This window comes from Euprymna scolopes, chromosome 19, assembly GCF_053919585.1.
Source record: "Euprymna scolopes isolate OS-2025 chromosome 19, ASM5391958v1, whole genome shotgun sequence".
NCBI classification, from domain to species: domain Eukaryota; kingdom Metazoa; phylum Mollusca; class Cephalopoda; order Sepiida; family Sepiolidae; genus Euprymna; species Euprymna scolopes.
Window position 1 is genome coordinate 51,494,791 of NC_136500.1, and position 19,125 is coordinate 51,513,915.

Consider the following 19,125-nt stretch of genomic DNA (forward strand, 5'->3'; position numbering starts at 1 on the left):
GCAACTCAGACTTTTCTGATTCATAGCCACTAACAAGCTTAGCTACATAAGACATATTGTTTTGCAAGGCCACAGTAATGGATTCTATAAATAAAGGAAAGTGTTTTCTCAACAGTGCATGCATAGTTTTACAGGCCGCTCTATGCGAGAAGAAATTCTCACAATATATATAAACCCCTGATGCTCATGTTGTAATGTAACCTGTGATAAATGGGGGTGGGGGCATTAATTCAGCCAATCATAAAAACCTTTGATTCTGAAATTAAGTACATAAAAATTTGGTCAAAGTGCTAATACTTACCTTGAAAAGGTTGATTTTTTTTTTTTTTAGAAGTATTTGGCTGAATATAACATGTACAATTGTTGCCGACAAGTAGTTTTTATGATATCAAGATCATTATTTTATAATGGTTTTCAGTGGCCACCATTTTGTTTTTACTGTCGACAATACAAAAAGAATGAAAACTATCAATTTTGCTGGACATTCTTTGAGTATTTAATAATTTTCTATTTCAAAATTTTATTTCCCTTCCATAGTTTGATTTAATTGTTTTATTGTTACTTCCTTTTTATTTAACTCTGCAATTTTTTATTTTCTTTTGCACATGCACATTTGTAGAGCATCTCGAGTAAAAACAAAAATGGCAACCATTAAAAATCATCAGGGAAAACGTTGGATAATAAAGGTCTTAATATCATAAACTGCAACAATTTTAAATGTGATATTCGTTCAAAACAGACCCCTATAAATCAACTTTTGAAAAGCGAGTGGTTAGTTGGTCCACATCAGCATTTTCACCAAAAATTTGTTAAACTAATGAGGACAGCACTAACCATATTTTGTATTCTACCCAAATGAGATGGTGACAAAAAGAATAATTCTGATTATGATCTTCATCACAGCAACAAAATTATCGACGAGAATGATATCCAGTAAGAGCACTAAGGATTAACAAGACAATTTATTTTTAGATTCTGATAAAATTACAGATTATTTTAAAATCTCCATTTAGCTACAGAGTTTGTTTTTTTTTGTTTTTACTTTTGGATTACTGCAAAAAAAAATGTAATATGTGCATATATTTTCCGCAAACATAAATACACTTGTAGGTGTTTGATCTTTAGATTTTAAGGTACTTCTGCATTTACCAACTCGCAGTTTCTCAGGTGTGCTCAGCCACTGACTGGAATAATAGGAAGCAGCTGATCATGAACCATTAAACCACTACAAGAAAATTATGATAAACATGGAAATAGAATAAATAATTACAGACATGTATCTACCCCAACCCTAAACATGATTAAATATTTTTTTATATCAATTTATAAAAAAGTAGATTTTTATTAGCTAAAAACAGACAGCGCATTCGTGAAAAATTGAAGACTCAGCCGACCTTTTCCGGTTATTTCTGTCAGCTGCCGAGTGAGCCCAAGCCAACTTTGTGGAAATTGTATGTCGGTAAATGCACAAGCACTGATTTCAGTTTTACTAGTAGTTAAAAATATTTATCTTTAGCGCCATCAAATGAAAATTAAGTTAAATATGGTCATCAAAAATATGCTCAAATTTTCCAAATCCAATACACCAAAATTCAAATTTTTAATAATCGTCCCAACACTACTAAGAATGCTGTAATTAAAATTGGCAACAAATTAATGACAAAAAAACACAAAAAAACATTGTGCATCAAGTGACTTTACACAAGCAATTTTTTGTGCTGGTTATGCTACATGAAAATAAAATAGAAAAATCTGTATGATGCAAGTACTCATGAAGGAAGGAAAATCATGTAAATTGATTAAACAGTTTCATTCTTATAAAGAAAATTATTAAACAAATTTGATTTTTTTTTTTTTAAACTCCTTCGTGCTAAGATCTGAAAATTACCTCTTCTAAAGTACATAATATTGTAAAAAACCTAGACACCTCAAAGTCCTGATCTCATCCTGGCTGTACTATTAAAAAAAAAAAAGAAAAGATGCTTGGCTGAGGTTGCTCCAGTTATCTCCAAACTTTACAACAAATGCTTCAATGAATCTTGCTTTCTTAACTGCTGGAAAACTGTTTCTGTGGTGCCAGTTTACAAGGAAACTGCCAAAAGAACTAACCCATTATCACCCCATTAACTTCCTCCCTCTTGTCGCCAAAATATTTGAGTACATAATCAATGAAGCTCTAGTCAACCACCTCACAGCTGCTAAACTTCTGTCCAACCAACGGTATGGGTTTAGACAAGCCCATTCTACTGCAGATAACTAATCTCTGAACGTATATACCATGCACTGGATAAAGCAGGGGAAGCTAAGGCAGTAGCCCTAGATTATATCTAAGGAATTTGACAGGGTTTGTTACGATTGTCTTTTCATGAAAATCAAATCCTATGATATTGCTGAACACATACTCAACATAATCACATCCTTCTTAGATAAGAAAAAATCCAGGTTATCCTTGATGGCTGTACATCAAAACAACATGATGTGTCACAGGGGTCAATCCTTGCACCTTTATTATTCCTGATATTCACAAAGGACCTCCCTGGTAAATTTGTCTCTGAAATGGGTATATTTGCTGACAACACCATGCCCTATAACAGATACAAGTGAAAAATGAATGAACACGTATCCAAGACAATAGTGGAAACCCTAGAGGAAGACCTCTGGTCTGTGGTGGAATGGGGACAAAAATGGATGGTAACATTCAATGCTGCCAAGACTAAGCTTCTTTCCTTTAATGATTACAAGAACTCTTTGCCTCCAATAGCCATGGCTAATGATACATTACCCGAAAGTACTTTGTTCAAACTTCTTGGCTTAACTTTCACGGGGAACACGAGTTGGAACAGATACATTGAGTGCATTGCTAAGGCTGCGGCAAAGGTGGGGAGGAGGGTTCTCTCTACCATGCTAGAAAGTTATTTATGCCTGAGAGTATCCTGTACCTCTACAAGGCCACCAATCGCCCATGTATGGAATATTGTTGCCACATTTGGGCTGATGCATCTGCTGCTAGTCTTTCCCTTTGACAGGGTTCAAAAGAGTTGCCAACCTAATAGGTCCCACACTATCAGCTAGGCTTCAACTGTTGTCCCATCAACAAATTACTGCATCCCTCTGCCTGTTTTACAAGTATTTTAATGGTAGGTGCTCTGATGAACAAGCCCTTGTACCCCCTCAACGTAAATACCACCAACAAACAGCAAAATCCCACCCCTACACAATAGAAATCCCCATATGTAAGAAAGCCTTCTACTCTAATAGTTTCTTCCCTAGAACTGCTAAACTTTGGAATTCTCTTCTGGGTTCCTGTTTACCTGACTGTACTGACATGCAGTAGTTCAAGTGTAATGTAAACAGACATCTTGCTGCTCAACTCCCTACATAGTACCCTGCAAATTATGTCCCAGATAGTAGCCCCCCTACATCAAGTGGCACTGTGCCTTGTTTAGGGTGAAAATGCAATAAAAAAAAAATACATTTTTGTCAATGGTGTTCTAGTGGAAAGAATGACTTTCTAGAAACAAGTATCGATTTGGAGTTATCTCCCTTATTTCTTTAAAATATTTTACAAATCTCATTGCAAGACAGAAATCACTCTTAGTTTAGCCATAAGGTGGGCTTTCTTATTTTAAAATAAAAAGACTATCAATGTACGTGATTTCTTGGTGCACAATATTTCCATCATGGGTAGTTTCATACATGTGATAAAATTTTTCAACTGTAAATATTGTGATGCAATAGCACCAACGATTAAAATGTAATTGTAGTTAAATTATTAAATTTTAAAGTTTTTAAATTTATTCCAGATCAAGAAACTTTGGGTAATGTTTATGATGTCAAATTGTTTTTGTCAACTGCTGTTCATCTTAATGTAGAGATCAGGGTAATTCAGCTCGCTCAAAAAAGGTATTATAGAGAAGACAAAAAAATTACAACTGCTCCAATCGAGAAGGTGTTGCGGGGCCGAATGTCTGTAGCAATCGACCCTACAACTAAAAGATGACACAGGCAAGAAAACGAAAAACGACAATGGCAAAAAAAAAAGGGATGAAAAATGCAGCGGGTACCGTTGTGAACGAATATAGATCCGTTCAGGTTTATTTTTCGCAAAGAAACTGAATGGCAGTAGGTCTCAGGCTTAGGGTTGGAATCCAGCTGGTGTTGGAAACAGGCATGGTTGCGAGGTCGTCGCTAGTGGCTACAGGAAACATGTGCTGGCTTGAGAAGCTAGACTGCTGGGAATAGGGTGCGTCGACAGCAAGTGATCGCTGCTGCTACTGGATTCGGCTGCTGTTGGGGAGGTAAAGTCAAAACAGTTCTGTGTGGATATGACTGCTGCTGTGCGGTGATCTAGCCGCGACTGACTGCTTGTTGAAAAAAAAAATGCTGTATTTATACTCATTCGGCGGACGTAGTTCTAGACATTGTGGCTTTGCAGCGTTGATCGTCGTTTTTCGGTCTTGATTTGTGTTTGTGCCTTTAAAGTGCTGTAGGGAGTCAGCTGTTTGAGGTTTATTATATTCATGTGTCATATCAAATTGAAGCTGGGAAAGTTGTGAATATAATTCTAGCAGGAATTGTGCTATTTGGAGTTTCACGGGATAATTATTCACGTCAAAGTATTTGTCAAAAGGGTCGCCAGTTGTGGTTTTTACGTTTTGAATTGGGATCTTTTTTGATGAGCGGTTTCTTTTGGTGGAAACTGCAACAAAGGATTTATGAGGAATTATTGTCTTATAAAATGCAAAAAGTAATTGTGATAGTGCTTGAAAGCAGCAGTAAATGTTGCTTTATCAAGCAATGTTAAAGCTAAAAAAATATTTAATAGGAATATGCAAAGTGAATGGCAAATCCCCAAAATGTAAAAACATTGACCGCCTCCCTTCACTTGAAATTTTCAATATTTATAATTAACAATCAGAATATAATAAATCTATTTTTTTTTTAATCTTCGTGAAAAAAGTGTTAAAAAAAAAAAAAAACATCTTTAAAGTAATACTTAAATACTAAAAAAAAAAAAATAAAAATAAAAATAAAATAAATTTATTTTATGGAAAAAAGCATCATAGATGTTAACATTTTTGTATCAAAGTCAAGTTAATTAAAATCGATGTAACTCAAAAAATAATCTCTCAAACTAACATTATTTAATTAAGCACCGTATATTCAATATTTTGAAAAAATAATTGCAAGAAATATTTTAACGATAGTTTTCCAGATATTAAGACCTCTATTATAGAATGTAATTCCTTATCATTGGTGGCTATTTTGTATGTCCAAATATTTTTGACACTTGTGCACATGTGTGTAAACGAAATCGCAAGAAACAAATGATATTCGTTTTCAGCATACTTAAGAACCCAAAGTAATTTTAAAGGTGTTATGGTGGAAAGAAAATAAAAATTTACCAATTTTTATCATCTTGAAAATAATTTTCATAATCGAAATTCTGGGCCCCTACAAAAAATAAAATAAATTTAATAAAGTGGGATAATTTTTACTAACGATTAATTTGAAGTATGGTAGGACAAAACAACAATAGACCAGACTTGCACTCCATTTCACTATCAAAATTTTATTTTCAGTGAATAAAATTGCTGCTGTAAGTAGTTTGTACTGAAAATAAGTTTCAAACAAAATTGTTGATTGAATTTTTAGGAAAAATATTTGTAAACAAATGTCAACAGTTTCAGAATTTAAAAAATATAAAGTTAAGTATGAATTTTTATATAAAAATATTTTAATTAAAGAAGAATTTTAATTAGGTAAACAGATTCATATTAACAAAATAAGCTTTTTTTTTTAGATAACAAAAAAAAAAAAAAAAAGTATAATTTTTCAATTTTTGTAGAAAATTATAAAACCACTTTTTCCTTTATAAAAGAAAATAAACATTGCAGTAAAAAAAATAAAAGTTTTAATTACAAGTGGCTGTGCTTTATCACGCCCACTGAGAGTAAGAAGGCCTGGTAACAGAAAAATGTCTGCAGGTAATGTAGGTAAGATTTGTCAGACTGTCAGTACTATATGAGGGCCATTTGAAAAAAATCAATAAAATATTTTTAAAAAGAAAAAGGAACACAATTCGATTAATACTGAAACTGAACTTTATTCAATAAAAATATAAATATTATCTATGTAAAATTAAGTAATTTTAAAGCAATATACAATTTAACACTGATAAAACTGAATTATGAATTTAAGGAACAAACAATTAAAGATACATTAAACAAATATTTTTTGGCCTTCGGAACAAGATCAGTGTAGTATCTGTTTTGATGCTACACTTTACTTTTTCTGTCATTGGTCGGTGGAGGAGAAATCTTTCATGACTGAGATTATTTTTGTTCCTATCCAGAGTGCCCCTTATTGGGAAGTTGGATTTTGGCCACAAGAATATGTTGAAATATTTAAATAACTATTACTTTAAATACATAAATTATATTTAAAGTTTTGGTTTTCTGTTCTTTTATGTCCATTTTTTCCCCCATATTTTTCATCAAAATGTGTAGCGTATTAGTTATCTCACAGGCCATCATCAATGATTGCTCACTGGCAGTAACCTGTGGTGTTCCCTGGAGACCAAGTGACAATAATTCCCCCCCCCCAGATTTCCAGTGTTCTCCATCTCTTGACCACTTGTGCAGATGATTGGATGTTATCGCAACAGCCGTTGCCAATGAGAAATCAGTGACATCAGTCATTGGTGTTTCTTGGGTTTTGGGTGACAAAATGCCTCCCCAAAGTTTCAGATTTGAACTGCACACTTCCAGTGGAGATTTGGTTAATACTCTCCCACCTCGGTCTTTCCATCCTCCCTGACCCTTCACAACTAGTTGATGTGGCACCAGTCAATGTCATCTACACCAGTTTATTATTATTATTACTATTATTATGATAAGGGTGCTTGTGCAGTGTATGCACGTGTATTTTAAATAGTATTTTCAAGTTAAATTAAATTTTGGGCTTGTATTACTGTACACAGATTCAAAAAAGTTGTCAAAAAACAAATGTATACCAAATAAATGTTATCAAAGGCGAGATAAGTTACTCTATTTGGAAAGGTTTTAATGGTTTTACTCACTTTAAAACGTGTAATGGCTTCAAAAATCGTACAATGTTTATCGATATATTTTAAAAAGAATAATGTTGGCATGCTCGCTATTGAACTCGGTAAGTTTGGGAAAATTAGTTCAAACAAACAAATTATACAAAATACCATTAGAAACCCACCGAACATATGTCCGCCTATGTCATAGTAACATATATTGAGTGAGTTTCTAACAGTTTTTTGTATAATTTTTGTTTAAACTCGTTTTCCCTAACAAGCATGCCGCCATTTGCATTTTTCAAATACATTGGTAAACACTGTATGTTTCGAGCTGAATAAACACTTTACATTAAATAAAAAACACTAAAACATATCCAGTTAGGTAGAAAAGTAACTTATCTTATCTTTGATAACATTTATTTGTTATATATTTGTTTTTTTGACAACTTTTTCGAATCTATGTGTATAGTAAAACAAACCAGTCATGTAAATTATTTACAGTTAAAATGTTATAAAAAAACAAAACTTAAGTTTTAAATATATTTCAAAGAAATAAGTAACGCCCAGTGCTAAAATATTGAAAATTCACCGATTGTAAAAAAAAAAAAAACTTCTGTGAAAAATGCTAACTTTAAAATATTTGTAAATACTCAGTGAAAAGTTTTATTATTAAAAGAACGGACTGAAAAATATAATTGTTAGTTTTGCAGTACAAAAAATCAAAATAAAAAATAAAATGAAATTTTCGACTTTCTCCGATAGAAATTGAAGTTAAAAAACGAGTTCACTTACTATATTTTGTTAGATTAAAATTATCCCAATGTACTTTATTCATACCAGCTGGTGATGGTCAGGAATTCAATTGCCTTGCAGAATCACATTGTCTTGTCACTCTTTCTTTCGCTTCTGAAAGGGGCTTAGCTAACTACTGATTGAAACATTTTATGGCTGTACAAAAGTGCCAAAAATAGCCTCTGGATGGTCCTCTTAATATGGACAACTGTCACATTACTCACTACACAAATTCCAATGAACCTTCATCTGTTAAATTCTGATCAATAGTTGCTCAAAATTGCCAAAAAAGGTGATTATATATATAATATATATATATATATATATATATATATATATATATATATATATACACACACACACACACACACACACACACACTCCTATAAATTTTAGTTTTTTGGATATTGATATTCATATTAAAAGCCCTTTTTTCTATTTATTTAAAAAGAAAATTCAACTTTGTTATATATTAGTCGTGAAATTGCATATATCTGCAAAAGATATATCTAATTTGCACATTCTTTTAAATATTCATTTTAATTCTCTATTAGTCTTTTTTCGGTTTTCTTATAGATTATCTTTAGTTAATTATTATATTCATGCAGATATTCTACATGATTTATACTTGTGTAATATTTGCATAAAAAGGTTATAGTAAACACAAACCTGTTTCTATATATATTTATGTATGCGTGTATATATATATTATATATATATATATATTTGTTTAAAAAATTTTGCCTACCAAACTCCTCTCAGTTTTTGATCTCCAGACATAAAACTTAATATATTGGGTATTCAAACCCATACAAAATTTGATATTTCGGTTTTAGTCGCGGAAAAATCAGTGCAAAAGTGAAAATTTAAAAAATGGAATTTGCCAGGTGAATGTCAAACAAGGTCATTACAAATAAACATGTGTAATTTTTTAGCTATTGGTTCATATTTTAATTTTTAGCCTTGCAGCAAACATGTCTTCATAGCTCAAGCATTAACGTCAAAGGAAAAACTAAATCGTAAGCTAAACGTTTTGACTTTGATTCTCGGTGGTGGTGCACAAGTTTTTTTTGTTTTTCTTTTTAAATCATTACTATATATTGGATCCAATTATAAAAATACAAAATCTGCATTAATCCAAATAAATTTAAGCATATTTTATAACTGGGCAGCCTGCTAGTATATATACATATATATTAGTGGTGGAACGATTCCAAAACTTTTCCCCAAATCCGATACAATTACAGATTCTGTTCTACATTTCCGATTCCAATATGATTCCCGATTCTAATGACAAAAACGTTAAAAAAAAATAAACACAACTATAGCATATGAGATCCCTGCCGTCCCTATCGAATGAGTTCATTAAATAGTATCGATTTTAGTTTAAGAAATGTTCGGATATTTGGAGTTTTACTTATCGCAGAGAATGATGAGTTTAAGACATAAATTTATTATTTAAAAATCAACTAACAATTTGTTTACATTGATTGAGATTGTCGGACTGACTTCCTCATCTTGGTTGTTATTGTCACAACGTTTCGGCCGTTTTGCCCTCCGGCCTTCGTCAGGTGTTTTGTATCGAACTGGGGAACCGTTTGTTGGGAGTCTCGAACCAAACCCTTTATTATTATTACGGGGGTACCGTGTTCGGACTCCAGCTAGGCTTTGGGACATAGTTGCTGATTCTCTGTTTTGAATGTTACTTTTTCACTGCCTTCATTCAGGATTGAACTCAGCACCTTTGGGTAACTGTAAACTTTGATACAACGTCTAGGACCACTCGGCCATATGTCACTAGGACAATTCTTAGTTGTGTTTTGTTAATGTTAAACCTATGTTGTTATTCAAGGTTTTCTCTCTATCAGAGGTGTCCAAATTGCATTCAGCTCTATGCTTGGTTTGCTCAGTAGGTTGTTATGTCCGAGCATGTGAGCTGTTTCTTTAACTTTTCTCACTTTCCAGTGGGTCTCTCTGTTTATTATTTTTACTTCATCCCATAGGGGGCGATGGTCCCCCCTCTCCATCCAGACATGGTTGGCTATACCCGATTTTTCCGTCTCCCCTTTAGTTACCGCTTTTCGGTGTACTTCCACCCTTACTTTAAGGGGGCGGCATGTTTCACCCTTGTAAACCTTTCTGCAACTGCATAGGATGGAGTATATGCAGTTTTTGGTCATCTTCTCCTCCATGCGGGGCTTCACTCGTACCAGGTGTCGTCTGAGTGTTGACTCGCTCTTGAATACCGTCCTGATGTTGTAGGGGGCACATATTCTCTGAATCTTTTCGGAGATGCCTCGTATGTATGGTAGGCAGACCGTTGGAGGTTTTTGGGTTTCATTCTCCTCTCTTATACTATTAACACGTCTGGTGGATAGTATGCTATCGGGGTAGTTGTTACGACGGAGGGTATTCTTCTGTGACAATATTAGGATAGGACTCTGGTCTGAAAGAGTTAACAGACCGTAAGTACTTGGCTGGGTTACTAGGTACAGAACAGATTTGGATGGCGGTAGCCATTGCCGATCCTGGGTAAATAAAATAAGATAAGAAATTGAAATGAATGGCCGAGGAAATAGAATTTGACGAGACAAATGCTGAATTAGCCAAATTCATAGATAATGACTGTTTGAAAAGACTTTCGTTTTTCCTGGGACGTATGTTCCCGTATTGATAAGAAGTTGAGATGGATGACCGAGGAAATAGAATTTGACGAGACAGATGCTGAGTTGGCCAAAGTTATAGATAATGGCTGTTTTGAAAAAGGGACTTTTTTTCGTTTTCCTGGGACATATGTTCCCGTGTTGATATAATTAATGGCCCGGAGAAGAGCCATTGCGACAATGTTGTTTTGAGAAAGATATTTTGGGAAAAGATTGTCGGCCAGAAGTTACAATAAGCCGACGCGTGTTGACAGGTAATGGCCACATGTCGGCCACTGAATAATGTTGTTTGGAGAAACTGTATTTCCTTGCGGAAATAGATAAAGAAATATTAATTAGTATTAATATAGACCCCGCCGTTCACCCACATATCCGAGGATCTAAGGTGAAGAAGTAGAGAAACGCCAGGGTGACGTCACTGGGAATAGTGAGAGGATTAATTCCAAGGTGGTTGGAGAATCAGGACCAGCCCTTAGCATACGTCACTGGGAATAGTAAGAGGATCGACTCCACGGTAGTTGGAGGTGAGGGGACCGCCCCTCGAGTTATGACGCAAATAACCATGAGGAGGGAATTCCCCTCCGTACCGAGAGTTTTGGTTACCTCAGCAGATTTATACGATAAGAGCCTTGAGTAATGTAATTTGGCAAGAAAATGACATTTGAAAGGAATTGCCAAGCAAGGTTTTATTATTTAAACACCCCGTTTTACGGATCTGCGCGCACTTTCGAACTGGTCAGCCAGCCTCCCGGTCAGTTAGATTGAGAAACGAATTTATCATCCTAATCGTTGCCGATCATTTTCCAAAGACCAGCTGCCTTGAGATCGGAACCCAGCCGAGTCGCCATATTACCAATTACACACTCACTCCCTTCGTTCGACTGTGCAGTTATTTGAACTTGGAAAAAAAACACAGGATAAAGATTTCTTTTATTATCTACATATATAAAACAGCGTTCTGTTTTATTTTACTTTTGTGCCAGCGTCTCCGGTCGTCCGTGTGTTTAACCTTTTCCCTTGCAGGTGTGAAACGTCGCTGCCTTACACTTAAAAGAACACAACGTGGGGTGGGGCAGTGTATGGTCACTTCACTGGAGGAACTCGAGCTGTCTGGAACCTGCGTGCGGACAGCGAAGGCAGACCGGTGGACGATTGTCGACGAGTCAACGCCAAAGACGATCAACGCTGACCACTCGACCGAAGAAGAACAACAACAACCTCTACGCGGAGGCGCCGTGGTACATATTGGTGCCGTTATGAACCAGGATTCGACCCTTGGGGGAATCCGACGCGAAACAGTCAGAGAATTCGAATTAACACTTGAGACATTGAACAATTGAAACGTTTAACGCGAAACAGGCAGAGAATTCGAACCAACACTTGAGACATTGAACAATTGAAACGTTTAATGCGAAACAGTCAGAGAATTCGAATCAACACTTGAGACATTCAACCGTGAAGAGACCCAGCACGTGAGGAACACCAGCCACAAGAGAACAGCGACAGGTAGGACACCTTTTGGTTTCCCCTTTTGATTATTTTTTTTGTTATTATTTTCGTTTCATCTGGGATAGAGCTCGCCGTGTCTTGTCGCTTGTTTGTTTGTTTTTTTTTCCAGCTATTGAGAAAATAGTGTTGTTTCTTTTTGATTATTGTTGTTAGGAAAATTTTGTTGTTTTTTTTTATTATTATTATTGCGAATTGAAGGTCTTATTGTTTGTTGTTTTGGATATTGTTGCTAAGGGAATCTTATAGGAACAATGAGTAGGGGCGGATCGGTAGAGACAGATGTGCCTGGGGTGGAGGAAATAACCAGGGAATTTAAGACGATACTAACGAATGTGAGAATGCCTTCGTTTGGAGGGGACCCGTTGAAGTTGAACGATTGGCTAAAGGCCATTAGAAAAAAAGAGATAGTGTATAGTCTGTCGGGAAGAGAGTTGGTTCTGCTGGCATTTGAGACAGCAGAGGGGTTAGTGTCCGATTTTATAGACAAGGAGTTGAGTGAGGATCCAGGGATAACCTGGACTCAGCTTCAAGAAAAACTAAAAATGGAATATGCGGGAGAGCCGTCCACAATTCAGGCCATGAGGAGCCTGGGGCAGGTTAGGCAACGAGAGGGAGAATCGTTTGCCGAACTGGCCGAAAGAATCAAGGGATTGACACTGTTGGCCTTCCCTGAAGATGAAATCCGGGCGAAGCCTGTGCTTCAGACCCGGATGGCTGACTGTTTTATAGATGCCCTCTTAGATGAGGACATCAAGAGAGAGGTCTTAAAGGATAGACCTGACGATGTAGCCAGATGTGTACAGATGGCCAGACAGAGTGTGAGTGTGATAGAGAGGGCACGTGATGGGGGATCGGGGGCAAGGAAAACCCCAAAAGAAAGGCAGAAAGTTTACAGACCTCCAGTAGGGAGGGGAGTGGGATATAGGCGGCAGGAAAATTGGGAGGAAGAGGCTGACCCAAGGCGCCAGAATTGGTCAAGATGGCGTGGGTTCCATGATCCACCCCAGAGACGCTCCGGACTGATATGTTGGCAGTGTCGGGGAGAGGGTCATCGCTCCATGGAGTGTCCATCGAGGGACAATGGAGGAGGAAGACTATTAGACAGACCCCCTGAGAGAAGGAGAGAGCCTTCCTCAATTAAGCCCCTCTCTAAACGGAGAAACCAGGGAAATGGGAAGGGGCTGCCCCCTCGGAACTAAAAGGGAGGGTAGCCCAGTGTAATACAATTAGAAAGTGTTGGTCTTGTGGTCAGACTGACCACGTAGCCAAAGTTTGCAAAAGAAAGAGATGTTGGCTGTGTCGAGGAGTGGGTCACTTGAAAAAGACTTGCCGTGAAAAGGAAAATTGGGAGAAACTCTTATTGCCAGCTCCTATGTCGCGTGTGTGGAAATCTAGGAAAAGGAAGAATAGAGCAACGGTCTATTCGACACTGACAGAGCTGAGCGAATTAAGTTGTGAAGCCTATGTTCAAGGTCTTAAAGTAAAGGCCTTGATCGATACGGGCGCTTCAGTCTCACTAGTGAATAGTGAGGTGATAAAGAGGTTGAGAGTTAAACGGACTCTGTTACAACCCGATCTGGATGTGAGCCAGGCCGATGGCAGCCAGATGAGGCTAGATGGGAGGATATTATGTCCCATAAAGGTAGGGGGTGTAGAAGTTGATCACACCCTGTATGTGGCTCCAGATGTGTGTGAAGAATTAATCCTAGGAGAGGATTGGTTGAAAGCCCGAAGAGCTCGGCTGGAGTTTGAACCAGCAAAGCTAATTTTGGATAAGGTGGAAGTTCCTTTGGGAGGACAGGAAATTGGTACTCTGGTGGTAGTAGCGAACAAAGATACAAAGATACCCCCGAGGGTGGTGGTATCCTGTGAAGGTCAGATAAGGGGTATGGGGTTGGATGGTGAGACCCATCAAATAATACCTGTAGATAAATACCGTGATAATGAAGAAGGAATAATGCTGTGTGAATCAGTAGTGCAGGGGGAGGAGATAATCCCTGTGCTGATAGCTAATACGTCCGGTAAAACCGTAAAAATACTGAAGGGTGAGGAGATGGGGTACGCCTTACCACTACGTAACGTTAGTCAAATACGGTGGGACAGGAAGGAAAGAAAAGAATTGACAGAACTTAGGGAAGAGGAGATAATAGTACCTGAGAGATATCGAAATAGAGTGAGAGATCTGTTAAAAAGAAATCGAGATGTGGTGGCTAATGATGATAGAGAATTGGGACAGACTCAGACTGTCTCAATGAAAATTGATACGGGAAATAATCAGCCTATAAGGTTAAAGCCCTATAGGACTCCCATTCATAAGAGAGAAGTGGTGGAAGAAGCCGTAAGGGATATGTTAGAGGCAGGTATAATTGAGAGGTCCAAATCGCCTTGGAGTTTCCCGATAGTGGTAGTGGAAAAGAAGGACGGGGGACATAGGTTCTGCGTAGATTTTAGGAAATTAAACGCTATCACTAAACCTGTAGCCGTTCCCCTGCCTTTAATTGATGATATATTAGCATTGTTGGGCAAGTCAGTCTGTTTCTCAACATTGGATTTGAGATCCGGTTACTGGCAAGTGGCCTTAGACGAAGTAGACAGGGAGAAGGCAGCCTTTACCTGTCACTTAGGGCTGTTCAATTTTAGAGTGATGCCCTTTGGCTTATCTAATGCTCCAGGGATATTCACCCAATTGATGTCTATTGTTTTGGAAGGATTAGAGGGCTTTGCTATGGCCTATCTGGATGATGTGTTGGTGTTCTCCAAAACGCCTGAAGAGCACATTAAGCATTTAGAAAAGGTAATGGAGAGGTTGAGAGAACACAACCTGAAAGTAAAATTGCCAAAGTGTCAATTTATGAGAGACGAGACGAAGTATTTGGGATTTATAATCGATAAGGAAGGGATAAAACCTGATTTGGATAAAGTAGAAATAATCAGGGCAATGCCTGCGCCCAAGAGTGTTAGAGAAGTGAGGGGATTTATAGGTGCCATTGGGTACTATAGAAGGTTTATCCCTGCCTTCTCGCGATTGGCCGGACCACTGATAGCTCTCACCAAGAAATACGCTAGATTCAGGTGGACGGAGGATTGTCAGCGAGCCTTTGATTGTCTTAGGGAACAGTTAACAGCAATTCCACTTTTGACTTACCCAGATTTGAGCAGACCTATGGTCTTATACACTGACGCCAGTGATAGATGCATAGGTGCGGTATTAACATAACCTTGTCCAGACAGGGACGGGCCGGTGCCAAATATACTGGAGGAGGTCCCTGTGTATTTCTTGTCACATCGGCTCTCGGAGACACAGCAGAGATGGCCGGTGATAGGAAAGGAAGCGTATGCAATTATGTACGCAGTACAAAAATTAGACTACTACCTTAGTGGAGCCGTGTTTACGATCAAAACTGATCATAAACCCCTGAAATATCTGCTGGAGGCAGAATGGACGAATAAGAAGATCCAGCAATGGGCGCTGAAGTTGAGTGGCTATAACTGTAAAATTGAGTACTTGGCGGGAAAGGATAATACTTGTGCTGACTTATTATCCCGAATACCTAAACAGTTAGAAGCAGAATCGATACATTTAGAGCCTGGAGTAGATGATAGGGCTTACCAGGTGAATGTCTTAAATGCGCATACCTTGAAGGGTAGACCTGAGTTAGAGGAAGATGAAACGGGTGGTTCAGTGATTGTCAGTGACCCACACTGGAAGGAAGTAATCGAGAATAGTCAGAGGGATGAAGAAATACTAGCCTTGAGGAAAGAAGTGGAGGCTGGAAAAGCGAGGAAGTTGATAGTGCATGACGATGTGTTATATTACCTATCTGGGGCTGAGGAAGAGCCCAGATTGAGAATGTTTGTCCCGAGAGCACTTAGACGGGAAATCCTCGTACAGTGTCACGAAAGGATGGGACACATGGGAATTGATAAGACCCATGAATTAATCGGCCGAAAGTACTACTGGCCAAAATTATATGTAGAAGTCACAGAGTATGTGAATGGCTGTCAGGTATGTCAAGTCCAGGGTAGGAGGCAGCGATTGGCCCCCTTGAGGGAGACTGACATACCGAATTTTCCGTTTGAAAAAGTCAGCATGGATATATTAGGTCCATATGGAGAGACCCCCAGGGGAAATCAATATATATTGAGTTTTGTGGATTGGCTAACTAATTGGCCAGAAGCGTATGCCATCCCTGATAAAAAGGCACAGACCGTGTCAGATGTGATCTTGACTGAAATCTTCCCTCGCTATGGGTCACCTGTGCAATTGGTCACAGACAATGGACCTGAGAATATAAATAGAATAATGCGTGAAGCATTGGAGAGTTTGAGGGTGGAGCATGTGACGACATCTCCATATCACCCGCAGAGTAAGACCTTAGCCGATGTATTGTCCAAATTGGTGAAGACAATGAGGAGAATTGGGATTTATATTTGACACAGGCACTAGCTGCAGTGAGATTTTGTGAGAATGAAACTTCAAAATTCTCACCGTACTATATGATATTTGGGCGAGATGTAGTGCTGCCAGTGGACAATTTGCTAAAGCCACGACGAAAGTACATGGGTGAGGATCACCATAAACTGATAATTGAGAAGCAGCATAGAATATTCGCGCAAGCGAGGTGAAGAATCGCCCGTGCTCAGAAAAGGCGTAATGCCAGAATTAATAAAGGAAGAGAGGAAGTAAAGCTGGGAATTGGAGACCCAGTGTATTATAAGGTTAATCTGCGACAGGGCAAATTGAGTGCTAGATGGGAGCCTTATTATAGAATAGTAGATCAGACCGGACCGGTCACGTTTGTGATATGGGACCAAGTTTCAGGGAAGGTGAAACGAGCCCATGCAAATGAGTTAAAGTTGGCTAGAATAGATACTTGGGAAGGACCAGAGTTAAAGCCAACACGACGGAAAAAGAGAAAGGTCACTTTAGCAGATTCTGAGGAGGAAGAATCAGGCGAGGAAAGTGATTATAATCTGATAGAAGACCCACGAGTCTTCGAAGTAACGGAAATTGTAGGAGATAAAGTGATAAAACCTGGAGATCGAGAAGTCAATGAACAGCCGCCGATGTCAATTGCTGGAGATAGAACCAGTGGAAGTGATTGGGAGTCAGAGGATGAGATACCTCTTGCCCAACTTCGTGAGAGGTGGCAGAAAGAAAAAGAGATACCCATTAAATATCGGTTGAGGGGAGCCAAGAATGCTGAGCCCCCAAAATTAGATTGAGTGAGTGAGGTATTGCAAAGTAGACGTGTCTTGGATCGGTAGGGGTTGGCGGTGCTCGGATAGGCTGGTGGGTGGAGAGGGCCCCTCCATTCATTTTGCTTCGGGTGTGGTGGATCTCATCTGGTCCTTGACTATGTCTCGAAATAAATTACCTGTGTTATAGAGAATTTTAGCTGGCTAGGGAAGGACAAACACTTAATAAAGAAAAAAAAAAAGGTGTACGCAAATGAAGAATGAATTGTTCTTGCATCTTGTTGCAGGAATGGACCGAAGAATTTTGCTGATGATTGTGATTGCGATTTGCTCGGCAAATGCGTGGAGGAATGAACGAAATACTATCTTTAAGAAAGTTAGTGAAGTCATAATTACCAGGTCGAAGTGGCTGATTACCTTAGTGGTGGACCTTAAACCTTACAGGATGCTGTTGGACGGGTTAAAAGATGAGATCATTGCACTGGATAAGGCCAGAGCACGAGTAGTCAGTAACTATGTACAGGAGGAAGGGTACATGAAGCTATTATCTTCCTTAGAGCAAGAAGCTAGGGTTATGGAATATCAATGGAAGGAGATGAATTTGTATCTAAAAAGCATTGGGCTGTTACAAGCTAGATCGAAGAGGGCAGTAATTCCTATAGTGGGAAAAGCGTTAAGTGTGTTATTCGGCACAGTATCTGAGGATGATGTGAAAACTATCAGGCGAAAGTTGCTTGATGTGGAAAAGAATCAGAAAACTTTAGCTCAGGTAGCTAGAGATAGTGTATCGATATTAAATGTTACGAGAATGGAATTAGCCAAAAACCGAGTACACATAAATTGGTTAACGAGAAATCTACGAGAGTTACAAGGACAATTATCTAATATTACTGAGTCAATGAAATCGGAATTGCAAGAGGTGAGCAGTTTTATGCAGCAGTATTTCCAATTGTTGTCAATTACAGCTAGGGTGCGACAAACTAGCCAGTCATTGATAACCCTATTAGAGCATGTTAGAGCCCAGTTAGATTCACTATCCTTGGGGCATCTATCACCTAGTATAGTGACCCCAAGCTATCTGAAGGCAATACTGATAAAAATACAGACCGAACTATCTCATCATTTACGTTTACCTGTAGATCCTACAGAGGAGTTATGGAAATACTATAATGCATTGGGTTGTGTGACCCTGATAGAAAACGAGAAGCTAATAATAGTAATGTCAGTTCCGTTATTGGATAGAGACAGTACGTTCGAAATATATCAGATAATAAATCTTCCCATTCCCTATCCTAAAGCAGACCAGAAGCTGGGGGCTGTGGCAAGATATAGGTTGGAAACTGAGTACATAGCTTTGAACTTGGCAAGGACTAAGTTCATGATGTTACCTGAGAGAGAAGCAAGCCAATGCAGCGCTGATGCATTGAAGACTTGTACTTCTACCAGCCCCATATATGTGGCTGGTAATTATGAATTATGTGTGTTAGAACTGTTTAAGGGAGATAAGGAGGGCATTAGGAGGAATTGTCAAGTGGAAATCTTGGCTGATGTAGTATTACCACAAGCAATTAGTGTATCGGATGGAGTCTGGGCGGTAGCAACCCAGGGAGAAATAGAATTATCTATGGTTTGTGAGGGTAAGACTACGAGAACAATAAGGGCGATGCCCCCATTAACAATGGTAGAGTTGCCATTAGGTTGTTCTGCATTTGGAACGTCCATGTCTCTCCCACCTTATTACCAAGCTGAGGAGAAGTTTGAAAGGGAAAAGTCCTTTGGGAAATTAATGGGAAATAATCTCAGTGGTTGGGCAGAATTGTGGGAACCGATAGTAAAAAGATTCCCTGATGCAACATTGAGTAAGATTCCCGAAATACTGAAGCCTATAGAGAAGATGGGATTTGAACAATTAAG

At 38.2% G+C, this 19,125-nt stretch overlaps 1 long non-coding RNA gene across 2 annotated transcripts in view; it reads right to left on the minus strand.

Annotated features, from left to right (window-relative positions):
- Window positions 1-4,061: 4,061 nt before the first annotated feature.
- Window positions 4,062-19,125, minus strand: part of LOC145303578 (uncharacterized) — a 47,840-nt gene continuing 32,776 nt past the window's right edge. The window contains exons 1-3 of one of the 2 annotated variants that reach the window (XR_013873741.1): window positions 7,841-8,139; window positions 5,406-5,454; window positions 4,062-4,699 (exon numbers count right to left, since the gene is read on the minus strand). This is a non-coding gene — a long non-coding RNA (uncharacterized LOC145303578). Of the gene's footprint in view, window positions 4,700-5,405; window positions 5,455-7,840; window positions 8,140-19,125 lie in introns of those variants that run through there. The other variant, XR_013873742.1, reaches the window with a different exon arrangement.